We start from the raw sequence: 13,229 nt of genomic DNA, 5'->3' as shown, positions 1-13,229 counted from the left end.
AGGTATGCAGATTCAGGGCCCCAAAATATTTGAGTTAAGACTCAGAATTAAGCCGGGCGTGGTAGCACCTGCCTGTAATCCTAGTACTCTGGGAGGCCAAGGTGGGAGGATGGCTTGAGCTCAGGAGTTCGAGACCAGCCTGAGCAATAGTGAGACCCTGTCTCTACTAAAAATAGAAAGAAATTAGCCAGGCAACTAAAAATATATAGAAAAAAATAGCCAGGCAACTAAAAATATATAGAAAAAATTAGCCAGGCAACTAAAAATATATAGAAAAAATTAGCCAGGCATGGTGGCACACGCCTGTAATCACAACTACCTAGGAGGCTGAGGCAGGAGGATCGCTCGAGGCCAGGAGCTCAAGTTCAGCCTGGGCAACGTAACCAGATCCTGTCCCTAAAAATATTTTTTAAGACTCAGAATCGTTCTTCTTATCCATGGAAATCTTTTGTAAAAGGCAACAGACTTAAATGATCTGAAGAGAAACCAGAGTGTCGTGTATAAGGTTTTATGTGGACATATCGTGAAAGGGGTTTGGCTTGGTTTTGTTAACCCTGCCTTACTCACTGGGAGCTGAAAGGGTTTTAGGCAGAGGAGCAGGCAGGACCCGCATGGCTGGAACAGTCGGGAAGGAGGCAACGTGAGGGACTCCCCAGTCAGCCGTCCTGACGGGGGTGGCAGAGGGGGCAAAGAGAAGCCGGCGCAGCTGAGCCGTGGTTAGGAGGGCGAGGTCGCCAGGCCCGAGAGGGAAAGGGTAGGAGGGGTCCGGCTTGAGCAGCGGGGTCTGAGGGGCTGCTGGTGGGGTGGGAACCGGCAGGAAGAGTGGCAGGGGGAGGAAGGGCCCTCAGGTTGAACGGGAGGTGCCTGAGGGAGGGCGAGCAGCTGGGAAGCAGCAGGGCTCCGGGTCCAGGGGCTGCTGGTACATCTGTGGCCCTGGAGCCACGGCCAGGGTGGGGCCTCACGTGCTCCCTCCCATGAGCAAGCCCAGCCCTGAGCACCAGGCTCGGGGACAGGAGGCCACAAAGAAGCTGAGAAGAGGCCAACGGGCAGCAAGCGAACAGGACCTCGCCTCACGGGGACTCTGCTGCGAGGACACTCCCTGGTGCCCACCCGGCCCAGGCCCCGGCTCCCCGGGGATTGCGGTGGGGTTGTCACAGCAGTCTCCCCCTGCGTCTCCACCCTCTACCCTGTCTCTGTCCCCAGCAGACCCAGAGAGGGCGAAGTCCACCCTTCTGATCTTGCGGGAGATTGGAGGATCTTGCGGGAGATTGGAGGCCTGGGGCGAGGGGCTGCACTCCTGACCCTGTGACCAGGGCCCTTAATCTCTGACCCCCTTCCTCCATCTGTTTAAAAATCAAACCAACAAGAATGTCGCCAGGTTGGTCTGAGGATCTGATGGGATTAGATATGCTTGTGTTCTGCAACTGTCAGGTGCGGCCCACGACAGGCACTGATTCCACTTACATTCGAGCCGTTTACAGTCTGCACTGGGTCCAATTCTCCAAGACGTCGGCCACCAAGTCCCTCAGAGTCCTCGGCTTTGGCCAGCATCTATCTTCCTCTCGGGTCCCAGCTTGCCACCTCTGCGCCCAGCCAGTGTCCTCTCTGACTAACCCTCAGCCCCTCCTTAGCCCCAACCTGACGCGAACGGACTCTGCAGACCCCACGTCCCCCGAGAGCCCTTTCCAGAACAGTCTAGTGAACTCCCTGCTCGCTCCAACCCCGAACCGTGAACCGCCCGCCCCTCCTCCGTGCACGTGTCTGCAGTGCCTTTGCCCAGCTGGGAGCTGCCCACTGCGCCCTCCCACCCTCCCGGACCCCCACCCACCCGTTGCCAGCCTCAGGACTGTGCTGCTGGTGGGGGGAGCAGGGGTCAGCACCCCAGACTCCAGGGTGGCCTTGGACGGGTGGCCTCCTGTGCCTTTTTTTTTTTTTTTTTTTTGAGAGAGAGGAAGTCTCACTCTGTTGCCCAGGCTAGAGTGAGTGCCGTGGCGTCAGCCTAGCTCACAGCAACCTCAAACTCCTGGGCTCAAGAGATCCTCCTGCCTCAGCCTCCTGAGTAGCTGGGACTATAGGCATGTGCCACCATGCCCGGCTAATTTTTTGTATATATATATTAGTTGGCCAATTAATTTCTTTCTATTTTTTTTTTTTTTTTTTTTTTTGAGACAGAGTCTCGCTTTGTTGTCCAGGCTAGAGTGAGTGCCGTGGCGTCAGCCTAGCTCACAGCAACCTCAAACTCCTGGGCTTGAGCGATCCTTCTGCCTCAGCCTCCCGAGTAGCTGGGACTACAGGCATGAGCCACCATGCCCGGCTAATTTTTTATATATATATATCAGTTGGCCAATTAATTTCTTTCTATTTATAGTAGAGACAGGGTCTCGCTCTTGCTCAGGCTGGTTTTGAACTCCTGACCTTGAGCAATCCGCCCGCCTCGGCCTCCCAAGAGCTAGGATTACAGGCGTGAGCCACTGCGCCCGGCCTAATTTCTTTCTATTTATAGTAGAGACGGGGTCTCGCTCTTGCTCAGGCTGGTTTCGAACTCCTGACCCTGAGCGATCCACCCACCTCAGCCTCCCAGAGTGCTAGGATTACAGGCGTGAGCCACCCTGCCCGGCCCCCTCCTGTGCTTTTGGAGTAACTGGCTCAGGAATCTTGAACAAGTTACCTGTGTAAACCTCAGTTCCAGAAATTGAGTTTGAGCAAAGAAACTGATTATGGCTGATTAGATGACACAGGATGACGTCTCTCTAGTAACCAGCATGAGGTGGCTTAGGCAATGCCAGCGCCCACACCTGGGAAGGCCATCGGAGGTTAGCTGGCCTCTTGTTCTTAGCAAGGGCAAAAGAATTCATCCATAATTTCTGTTCTTTTCTTTTTTTACTTTTCAATCTTTATCCATTCGCAGGGTACCCTGGTGATCCGTGTGAGCTTTGGACCCAGGTGTCCTTTTTCCAGAGGGCTACGTGGCTGTCCAGACAGGATGTATGAGAAGATCCACTGTCAGCCTGTGATTTGAGGGGACGCGTTCTAAACCCCGAGTGTCCGTGTGCTGGGGCCTTTTCTGGGCTCCCTGCTCCCTCGCTCTGCCAGCCTGTCCCAGGCCACACGTCCCTGAGCCCAGAGCAGGTCCTGCTATCAGCTCGGGCCATTCCTCTTCCCTTGCTCTGCTCAGAATTTCCTGGCTCTTCTCGCTTGTTTATGTTTTCAATGTAAACTTTAGAATCGGCTTGTCTCCTTCCAGAAAAAAGAGGCCTCTTGGTGTTTTTATTTGGATCATGTTAAATTTATAAACTACCATAAGAAGAACTGACGTTTTTATAATGCTGGTGTCCCTATCCAAGAACACAGCATGTCTTTCCCGTTTCATGTCCGTTGGGAATGTTCCAAAGTTTCCCTCGTGGGGGTTTTGTACGTTGCTTGTGATGTTTGTTCCCAGATATTTTATCGGCTTTGTTGATATTTTAAATCAGATCTTCTCTCCCATCACATATTCTAACTGGCTGTTGTTTGTCTATGAGGAGGTACTGATTTCTCTACACAATTATTTTTTTGGAGACAGAGTCTCACTCTGTCACCCCGGGTAGAGTGCAGTGGTGACATCATAGCTCACAGCAACCTCAAACTCCTGGGCTCAAGTGATCCTCCCACCTCAGCCTCCCAAGTAGCTGAGACTACAGGCATATGGCATGCGCCACCACACCTGGCTAATTATTTCTAGTTTCTGTAGAGACAGGTGTCACATGTTGCTGAGGCTGATCTCAAACTCTGGCCTCAAGCGATCCTCCCGCCTCAGCCTCCCAGAGTGCCAGGATTACAAGCGTGAGCCACCGCGCCCGGGCCTCTGTACAAATATTGATCTCACTTCCCTACTGAATCATCTGTTTGTAGCGATTGGCAGTTGATCTCATATGGACAAAATTGTGTCTCAATATCATGTTCAAACCCCACGACCAGGTGAGCTCCAAGAATTTCTTGCACTGCTTGCAGCTCTCCTTGTACCGGAAACGGTGCAGACAGAACTCCGTTACATGAGCAAACGGCTGAGGCTGGGGACGGCTGTGGGTCTTCCATGAGGTGCTTGCTGACTCCTGTGATGAAACCTGTTTAAATCTGTTCAAAAATCTCATCTGAACAAAATTCAAAGCATTTTGCTCTGAGTAAGGGGTAAAAGTCATTTCTCAGATGCTGTCTGGCCATCAAGTTGCTCTTCCGAACACTTTTGTAGCCTGAGAAAAGTAGCCGGTGGGGAGAAGACCTCGTTCCCCAGCCTCAACTCAAAGCACAGATGGGCGAGCAACAAACCCTCAAATGCAAACTCGGGCCTCGCTACTAGACGGGTGTGCGTGAGTGTCTGGGGCAGACGTGTGGGGGAAGGGAAAAGGGCCCTGGCAGGGGCTGAAGATGGGGAAAATGAGGTTGGCTAGGCCTCCCTGCCATTAGCTGGAACAGCCTCTGCTAAGAGAACAGAGCTCTTGTGACTGAGGCCAGAGAGGTCAACTACAGAAGGCCCCGAGAGAGCAGGAGTCCAGAGCACACAAGGACAGGTGGCCAAGATGGCTTCGGGGCCCAGCTGCGGCCTCAGTTAACACGGGCCGCCCGACTGCCGGCGGACTCAAGCCCTCATCCGACCACTGAGGACGAAGTATGAATAAAAAGAGACACAGAAACATCTTGGCTATAATAACTGGTTCTAGAACCTCATGGAAGAGAAAAATAGGAAATACATATGGAAGGAAAAAAGATAATCTTTTTTTTTTTTTTTTTTTGAGACAGAGTCTTGCTTTGTTGCCCAGGCTAGAGTGAGTGCTGTGGCGTCAGCCTAGCTCACAGCAACCTCAAACTCCTGGGCTCAAGCGATCCTCCTGCCTCAGCCTCCCGAGTAGCTGGGACTACAGGCATGTGCCACCATGCCCGGCTAATTTTTCCTATATATTAGTTGTCCAATTAATTTCTTTCTATTTATAGTAGAGACGGGGGTCTTGCTCTTGCTCAGGCTGGTTTCGAACTCCTGACCTCGAGCGATCCGCCCACCTCGGCCTCCCAGAGTGCTAGGATTACAGGCGTGAGCCACCGCTCCTGGCCGGCCGTGCACGGTCTTAATCCCCAAACCCTGTGAATGTTACCTTACAAGACAAAAGGGACATTGCAGATTTAATTAAGTACAGGATGTTGTGATGGGGATTATCCGGGACTGTCCCCGTGGGCCTGATGTGATCCCAGGCATCCTTGTAAAAGAGAAGCAGAAGCATTGGTGTCAGAGAGGAAGGCTACATGGTGAGGGGCAGGGAGACTGAAATGGTGCCTTTGAGGATTGAGGGATGGAGCCGTGAGCCAGGGAGTGTAGGCAGGAAACTGAACCCCCCCTGGAATCCTCCCTGCAGACGAGCCAGCCCTGCCCAAACCTTGACTTCAGCCGAGAAACTGATCCCTGACTTCCGACTTCCAGAATTCATGTGGTTTTAGGCCACTAAGTTTGTGTTGGTTTCCTCCAGCAGCAGTAGGAAACTAATAGACCTTTTCTGCTCCCCTACTTATTTTTGATGAGCAGAAATTTTAAATTTTGATTAAGTCCAATATGTCTATTTTTTCTTTTAGTTTCTTTTAGGCTCCATATCTTGCCTAAGAAACCTTTGTCAGTCCCCACATTGGGAAGATATTTTCCTATGCATTCCTCTTGAAAGTGTTGTGGTTTGAACTATTATTTAGGTCTTTAGTCCACGACGTGCATATGCTGAGATACAGGATCTAGGTTTCCGTTTTCCACGAGGACACCCAGTGGTCCCAGTGCCGTGTGTCTCCTCCATCAGAAATCAGAAGTCCATCTGAGTCCGGGACTATTTCTGGGCTCTCCATCCTGTTCCATTGATCTGTTTGTCCACCCTTATGTTAGTGCCGCACTGTCTTGACTATTATAGCTTTTTGGTAAATCTTGAAGTCAGGATAAGTCTGCCAACTTTGTTCTTTTGCAAGACTGTTAGAAATTCAAATTCTAGGGCATTTGAATTTCTAGACACATTTAGAACAGCTTATCCAATTCTATTAAAAAAAAAAGCCTGCTGAGATTATGCTTGAAATTATGAGACTCTATAAATCAATCTGGGGAGAACTGACATCTTAATAACAACTTGCATTTATTTTTTAAAGTGCTGTACCATACAGTTGTCCTGGAGTGGAGGAATAAGTAGTGAAACAGCTATAAACTCAAAAGATCATTTCGTACAAAGCTACAGAGATAAAAAGTAAATTATAGTCATCAGTTGCTGGGGGTGGGATGGGGTACAGGGTACTGCTAATGGGTACAGGGGTTCTTTCTGGAGTGATATAAATATATTCTGGAATTAGATAGTGGTGATGGTTGCACAATATTGTAGATGTGCTTAAAAACAACCCACTGACCCAGCTACTCGGGAGGCTGAGGCAGGAGGATCACTTGAGCCCAGGAGTTTGAGGTTGCTGTGAGCTAGGCTGACGCCACGGCACTCACTCTAGCCTGGGCAACAAAGTGAGACTCTGTCTCAACAAAACAAAACAAAACAAAACAAAGAAACAACCCACTGAATTGTACATTTTTAAAATAAGATTTTTATGTTATATGAATCATATATATATTCTTTGTTTTGTTTTGTTTTGTTTTGTTTTGAGACAGAGTCTCAATTTGTTGCCCAGGCTAGAGTGAGTGCCGTGGCGTCAGCCTAGCTCACAGCAACCTCAAACTCCTGGGCTCAAGTGATCCTCCTGCCTCAGCCTCCCAAGTAGCTGAGACTACAGGCTCATGCCTCCATGCCCAGCTAATTTTCCCATATTTAGTAGAGACTGGGTCTTGAGGTCTCCCTCTTGCTCAGGCTGGTCTTGAACTCCTAACCTTAAGCAATCCTCCCACCTCAGCCTCCCAGTGTGCTAGGAATACAGGAGTGAGCCACTGTGCCCAGGCTCTCTTCTTATTCTCTATTTATTTATTCATTCATTCATTTGTTCATTCATTTATTCATTTATTTATTTAAAAGACAGGGTCTTGCCATGTTGCCCAGGCTGGAGTGCAGTGGCTGTTCACAGGCGCCATCACAGTGCACCATAGATCCCAACTCCTGGGCTCAAGAGATCCTCCTGCTTCACAAACCCCTCAAGTATCTGGGATTACTAGGACATGCCACCCTGCCCAGCTATTTTTTTTACTTTTATTTTCTTATAGAGCTGGGGTCTCACTATGTTGTCCCAGCTAGTCTCAAACTTCTGGGCTCCAGTGACCCTCCTGAATGGATCTGCCTCAGCCTCCCAAAGGACTGAGATTGCAGATGTGAGCCACTGAGCCTGGCCTATTTCAATACTTTAAATTTTTTAGTGTGAGGTGGGAAAAAAAAATACTTTAAGTTTTTAAAAAGGAGAATTATAGATCCAGAGTACAGATTTACCCATTAAATTGTTTATGCTTATTATTATTTCTTATTCTCCAAGTTTTCCACAATGAGACAAACTACTCTTAAGGTTCAGGAACCTTCAGGCCCCACTCTATCTACCATAGTCTGCTTCTTAGTCTCGGGGCTGCCAGACAGAGTCATCCTCTGGTCAGATGGGACCAACCCGAAGTCATGGGGGGAGAAGACACAGTCTGTGGTTGACACGGAACACGCTAACCCTTCCGCCCCACACAGACACCTCTGCCTTGGTGACGGGCCCTCCCTCACGCTCTTCCTCCGCGCATTTGGTGACAGGGTGAAGACGGGTTTCCCCCAGAGCAGGAAGTTCCCTCTCGGGGAAACTCAGAAGTGGGCGATGGGTGAGGTGTGGTCACCCACGACCGTCAGTGATCTGGTCAGAGAGAAGTGAACACTGGAAACCAGAAAGCTGGAAGCCTTGAGACCCGCTAGCAAACTCAGCACCTCTCTTCTCTGCCCCTGACGTTCCCTATAGGCTACCGGTGTCTGGCTCCGCTGAGAAGGGCCGCAGACAAAAGTTCAAATGCACAAGAAATCAGATCTTGAAAGTTACTGGACAGTGAATCCTCTTTCTTTTTTTCTTGCTTAGTTTACTGGTGTTTGAGTCACTTGATGAGTCAATCTGAAAGGGAAAAAAAAGGAACCATAGCAAAGGCACCCCTATTTTGGGCCCCTGAAGCCTGTCAGAACTTCCTCTAGAATCCTCCATCGGTGGTTGATTTCTCATGATTTTCACAGACTTACAGCCCTCAAGTTTAAAACAATAAAAATGATGGGAACTTTATCTGTAAAAAACCTGTACGTGAAGGCTTATAGCATCTTTATTCATAAATGGTAAAACTTGGAAATAACCATCTTGGTTACTTGGTCTTTCAATAAGTGAATGGGGCCGGGTGCGGTGGCTCACGCCTGTAATCCTAGCACTCTAGGAGGCCGAGGCAGGTGGATTGCTCAAGGTCAGGAGTTCGAAACCAGCCTGAGCAAGAGCGAGACCCCGTCTCTACTAAAAATAGAAAGAAAATAATTGGCCAACTAATATATATAGAAAAAATTAGCTGGGCATGGTGGCGCATGCCTATAGTCCTAACTACTCGGGAGACTGAAGCAGCAGGATTGCTTGAGACCAGGAGCTCGAGGTTGCTGTGAGCTAGGCTGACGCCACAGCACTCTAACCCGGGAAACAGAGTGAGACTCTGCCTCAAAAAAAAAAAAAAAAAATACACCATCAAGTCAGGAAAAAACATGGAGGAAACTTAGATGCATATCGCTAAGTGAAAGAATGTCAGCTTAAGAGGGCAGGAATTATGATTTTCCACTGCTACCTCTCCAGCATCTAAAACAGTGTCTGGTCAAAGCAGACCCTCAATAAATATTTGTTGAATTAAAAAAAAAAAAGGTAGGCCAGGCTCGGTGGCTCACGCCTGTAATCCTTGCACTCTGGGAGGCCGAGGAGGGAGGATCAGGAGTTCGACAGCAGCCTGAGCAAGAGTGAGACCCCGCCTTTACTATAAATAGAAAGAAATTAATTGGCCAACTAATACATATAGAAAAAATTAGCCGGGCATGGTGGCGCATGCCTGTAGTCCCAGCTACTCGGGAGGCTGAGGCAGGAGGATCGCTTGAGCCCAGGAGTTTGAGGTTGCTGTGAGCTAGGCTGACGCCACGGCACTCACTCTAGCCTGGGCAACAAAGCGAGACTCTGTCTCAAAAAAAAAAAAAAAGGTAGAAACAGAGGTTCTTCACCTCACCCTGAGTGACGTGAAACTGGAAAGAAACAAGGCAGTCTTGGATGGTCAGCTGGGATGTGTATCCCCAAATCAGTCTGGTCTCTGCAAGTGTGGGCCACAATAAAAATGCTCATTCCCAGGCCCCACCCCAGACCTGCTTGATCAGGATTAAGTGTCCCTAGGTAGGAGGAGGTAATCTGCATTTTAAAATCAGCATCCCAGACCTACCTGGTGGCTCACGCCTGTAATCCCAGCTTCCTGGGAGGCCGAGGTGGGCGGAACATTTGAGCTCAGGAGTTCGAGACCAGCCTGAGCAAGAGCAAGAGCCCATCTCTACTAAAAAAATAGAAAGAAATTTGCTGGACAACTACAAATATATATAAAAAATTAGCCAGGCATGGTGGGCATGGTCCAGCTACCTCAGGAAGCTGAGGCAAGAGAATCACTTGAGCCCAGGAGTTTGAGGTTGCTGTGAGCTAGGCTGACGCCACGGCACTCACTCTAGCCTGGGCAACAGAGTAAGACTCTGCCAGACCAGCATGAGTACAAGCGAGACCCCGTCTCTAAAAAAAAAAAAAAAAATCAGTATCCCAGATGATTCTTGTATCAGCAGAAGTTAAGAATCACTTGGAAGGTTACTAAAAATGTATATTTTTTTTAGACCTGTGGAGATACACAGGCAGCAGGGCTTGGACAGCCTGTAGTCCAACCCCTTTGTATAGATGGAGAAAGTACTGCCCAGAGAAGGAAAGAGACTTGCCACAAGACACACACAGCAAGCTGCCTTCTGACTTTCAGGCCTCTTAAAAATAACTGAACAACTCAGACAGTGAAAGATGCCACCTCCCGAGCACCAACTCAGGCAGCTGTTAAACGCCAACTCTGTCTGGTCCAGGCCAAGAAGGTATTTACTCCTTCCGAAGAGGTGGGGGAAGTCCGAAGGAGCTTTTAATAGGTCTCTTCAGGGTAAGGGTCGGTGAGGTCACAGAAGGACTCACTTCCCCAAGCTGACGGGAACCGTTATTTTCTGGTTTCTTTTTTTCACATGAAATGATTTACTAAACATATTTAACCTAAAATGAAATGACCGGATTTCAAATATGCAAAAACTAGATCCAAGGTGTAATCCCAGGAAAACCGGTATCTACCACTAACCTCATCTCATTTCAGCCACCAATTTGCCACCATCTGACCTTGAGGGACCTTGGGCACGTCACCTAGTCCCTCTGGGTCCCAGCTGGACTAAATGATCTCTGCAAATCCATCCAGTTCTGACCATTTGTGGCTCCCTGAATATAACGCACTGTAAGGTTAACCTTTAGCCACAAGTCTTTCCTGCCTTATCGCTTGAGTGACCGGTAGGGAGGCTTACTCTAAAATGTGGGCTGATGTAGTCCAGAACAAAGTAGAGCCAAAGAGCTCTCTGCCTGAAGAGATTATTTGGAAAGAGGTCACCGATCAGTCGAAAAAGCTGATCTGGAAACCAGATGGACCGGCCGGGCATGGTGGCTCACGCCTGTAATCCTAGCACTCTGGGAGGCCGAGGCGGGAGGATTGCTCGAGGTCAGGAGTTCAAAACCAGCCTGAGCAAGACCCTGTCTCTACTAAAAATAGAAAGAAATTAATTGGACAACTAAAAATATATATACAAAAATTAGCCAGGCATGGTGGCACATGCCTGTAGTCCCAGCTACTCGGGAGGCTGAGACAGGAGGATCGCCTGAGCCCACGAGTTTGAGGTTGCTGTGAGCTAGGCTGACGCCATGGCACTCACTCTAGCCTGGGAAACAAAGTGAGACTCTGTCTCCAAAAAAAAAAAAAGAAAAAAGAAAACAGATGGAGCACAAAGGCTGGGCTTTCACGTGGAAAGGAGGCAACCTCAAAGCAAGGAGACAGAAGAAGTAGGGGAAGATGAAGGCAGCCCTGAAGGTCACAGGGAGGCACACTTTTTAGAAGGACAAGAAGTCAAATTTCTGTCCTAGGTTCTGTCCATTGAGAGCCACCTTTTCATTTAAAAAATTTACTTATGTATTTTTTTTTTTTTTAGAGACGGGGGTCTTGCTATATATTGCCCAGCCTGGATTCGAACTCCTAGGCTCAAATGATCCTCTAGCTTCAGCCTCCTGAGTAGCTGAGATCATAGGCACACACTACTTAACAAGTTAAATACCCTTGCCACATGATCCAGCCATTCTACTCCTAGGTCTGTACCCAAGAGAAATGAACACATATGTCCATACAAGACTTATACATAAATGTTTATAGCAGGCCGGGCGCAGTGGCTCATGCCTGTAATCCTAGCACTCTGGGAGGCTGGGGCGGCCAGATTGCTCGAGATCAGGAGTTTGAGACCAGCCTGAGCAAGAGTGAGACCCTGTCTCTACTATAAATAGAAAGAAATTAATTGGCCAACTAATATATATAAAAAAAATTAGCCGGGCATAGTGGCGCATGCCTGTAGTCCCAGCTACTTGGGAGGTTGAGGCAGGAGGATCCCTTGAGCCCAGGAGTTGGAGGTTGCTGTGAGCTAGGCTGATGTCACAGCACTCACTCTAGCCTGGGCAACAAAGTGAGACTCTGTCTCAAAAAAAAAAAAAAAAAAAAAGGGAAACTCTAAATTTTTAAAAAAATTTAACAGAAATGTTAACCAGTGCAATGTATGATTTGTATCTCAATTCAAACAAACTTTTTTAAAAAACACATTTACAGGCCAATCAGGGACATGTAAACAGTAATTCATATTTGATGACTTTAGGAAATTATTCTTAATTTTTTGGGGGGGGAAGTGACAGTTTTGTGGATATGTTTTAAAAGAAGAATGCATGTCCTTTAAAGATATATACTGAAATGTTTACTAGAGAAATCGTGTTATATCTAGTATTTACTTCAAAATAATGTTTGGGAGGGGGCAATATAAGTGTACATATAGAGGAAACAAGGTTGATCATGAGTTGGTAATTGTTGAAGTAGGGTAGTGACTACAAGTGGGTTCATTAGGCTATTCTCCCTACTTTTGTGTATGTTGAAATTTTCCACAATAAAAATGTTTTAAAATTGTGAGTCAAAGTGATTACACTAATATAAAAAATGCAATTAAAAAGTCAGGAAGAAATACTGTCCTGCAAAAGACAGATGCTAGTTGTGTAAGGGAGGTAGAATGAGTCATTTCCTCCTTCATTTCTACATTTTCCGTGTTGATAAATATGTGTGTGTGTATATATATAATATACATTTCTCTGTGTGTGTGTGTGTGTGAGACAAACTCTCACTCTGTCGTCCCAACTAGAGTGCAGTGGAGTCAGCCTAGCTCACTGTAACCTTAAACTCCAGGGCTCAAGCAACCCTCGTGTCTCAGCCTCCCAGAGTGCTAGGATTACAGGTGTGAGCCACCGTTCCTAGCCCATGTTTTTTCTTTTTATTTTTTTTTTAATTTTAGTGCATTATGGGGGTACAAGTGTTAAGGTTATATATATTGCTCATGTCCCCCTCCCCCCTCGAGTAAGATAGCGCATGTTTTTAATATTATTTTTATTTATTTATTTATTTTTTTTTATATGTCAGTGTTTTCTTTTTTTTTTATTTTGGCATATTATGTGGGTACAGATTTTAAGGTTTCAATAGATGCCCATTCCTCCCTCCCCCCACAAGTCTGAGTCTCTAGCATGACCATCCCCCAGATGGTGCACATCTCACTCATTATGTATGTATATACCCGCCCCCCTCCCACCTGCCCAGTACCCTATTACTGTAGTACCTATGTGTCCACTTAGGTGCTGCTCAGTTAATACCAGTTTGCTGGTGAGTATATGTGGTGCTTGTTTTTCCATTCTTGGGAAACTTCACTTAGTAGTATGGGTTCCAGCTCTAACCAGGAAAATATAAGATGTGCTATATCACCGTTGTTTCTTAGAGCTGAATAGTACACCATGGTATACATATACCACATTTTATTAATCCATTCTTGGATTGATGGGCACTTGGGCTGTTTGCACAGCCTTGCAATTATGAATTGTGCTGCTATAAACATTCGAGTGCAGGTGTCTTTTTTGTAGAGTGTCATTGGATA

At 47.4% G+C, this 13,229-nt stretch overlaps 1 non-coding gene across 1 annotated transcript; it reads right to left on the bottom strand.

Moving 5' to 3' along the window:
- Positions 1-374: 374 nt before the first annotated feature.
- On the bottom strand, positions 375-495 carry LOC142862238 (U5 spliceosomal RNA). The gene has a single exon (XR_012913314.1). It is a non-coding gene; the product is annotated as a U5 spliceosomal RNA (small nuclear RNA).
- Between the last annotated feature and the right edge of the window lie 12,734 nt (positions 496-13,229).

The sequence above is a fragment of the Microcebus murinus genome, chromosome 18, assembly GCF_040939455.1.
Source record: "Microcebus murinus isolate Inina chromosome 18, M.murinus_Inina_mat1.0, whole genome shotgun sequence".
NCBI lineage: Eukaryota > Metazoa > Chordata > Mammalia > Primates > Cheirogaleidae > Microcebus > Microcebus murinus.
The sequence above is the reverse complement of the archived record's forward strand: the minus strand, read 5'-3'. Positions and strand labels throughout refer to the sequence as shown.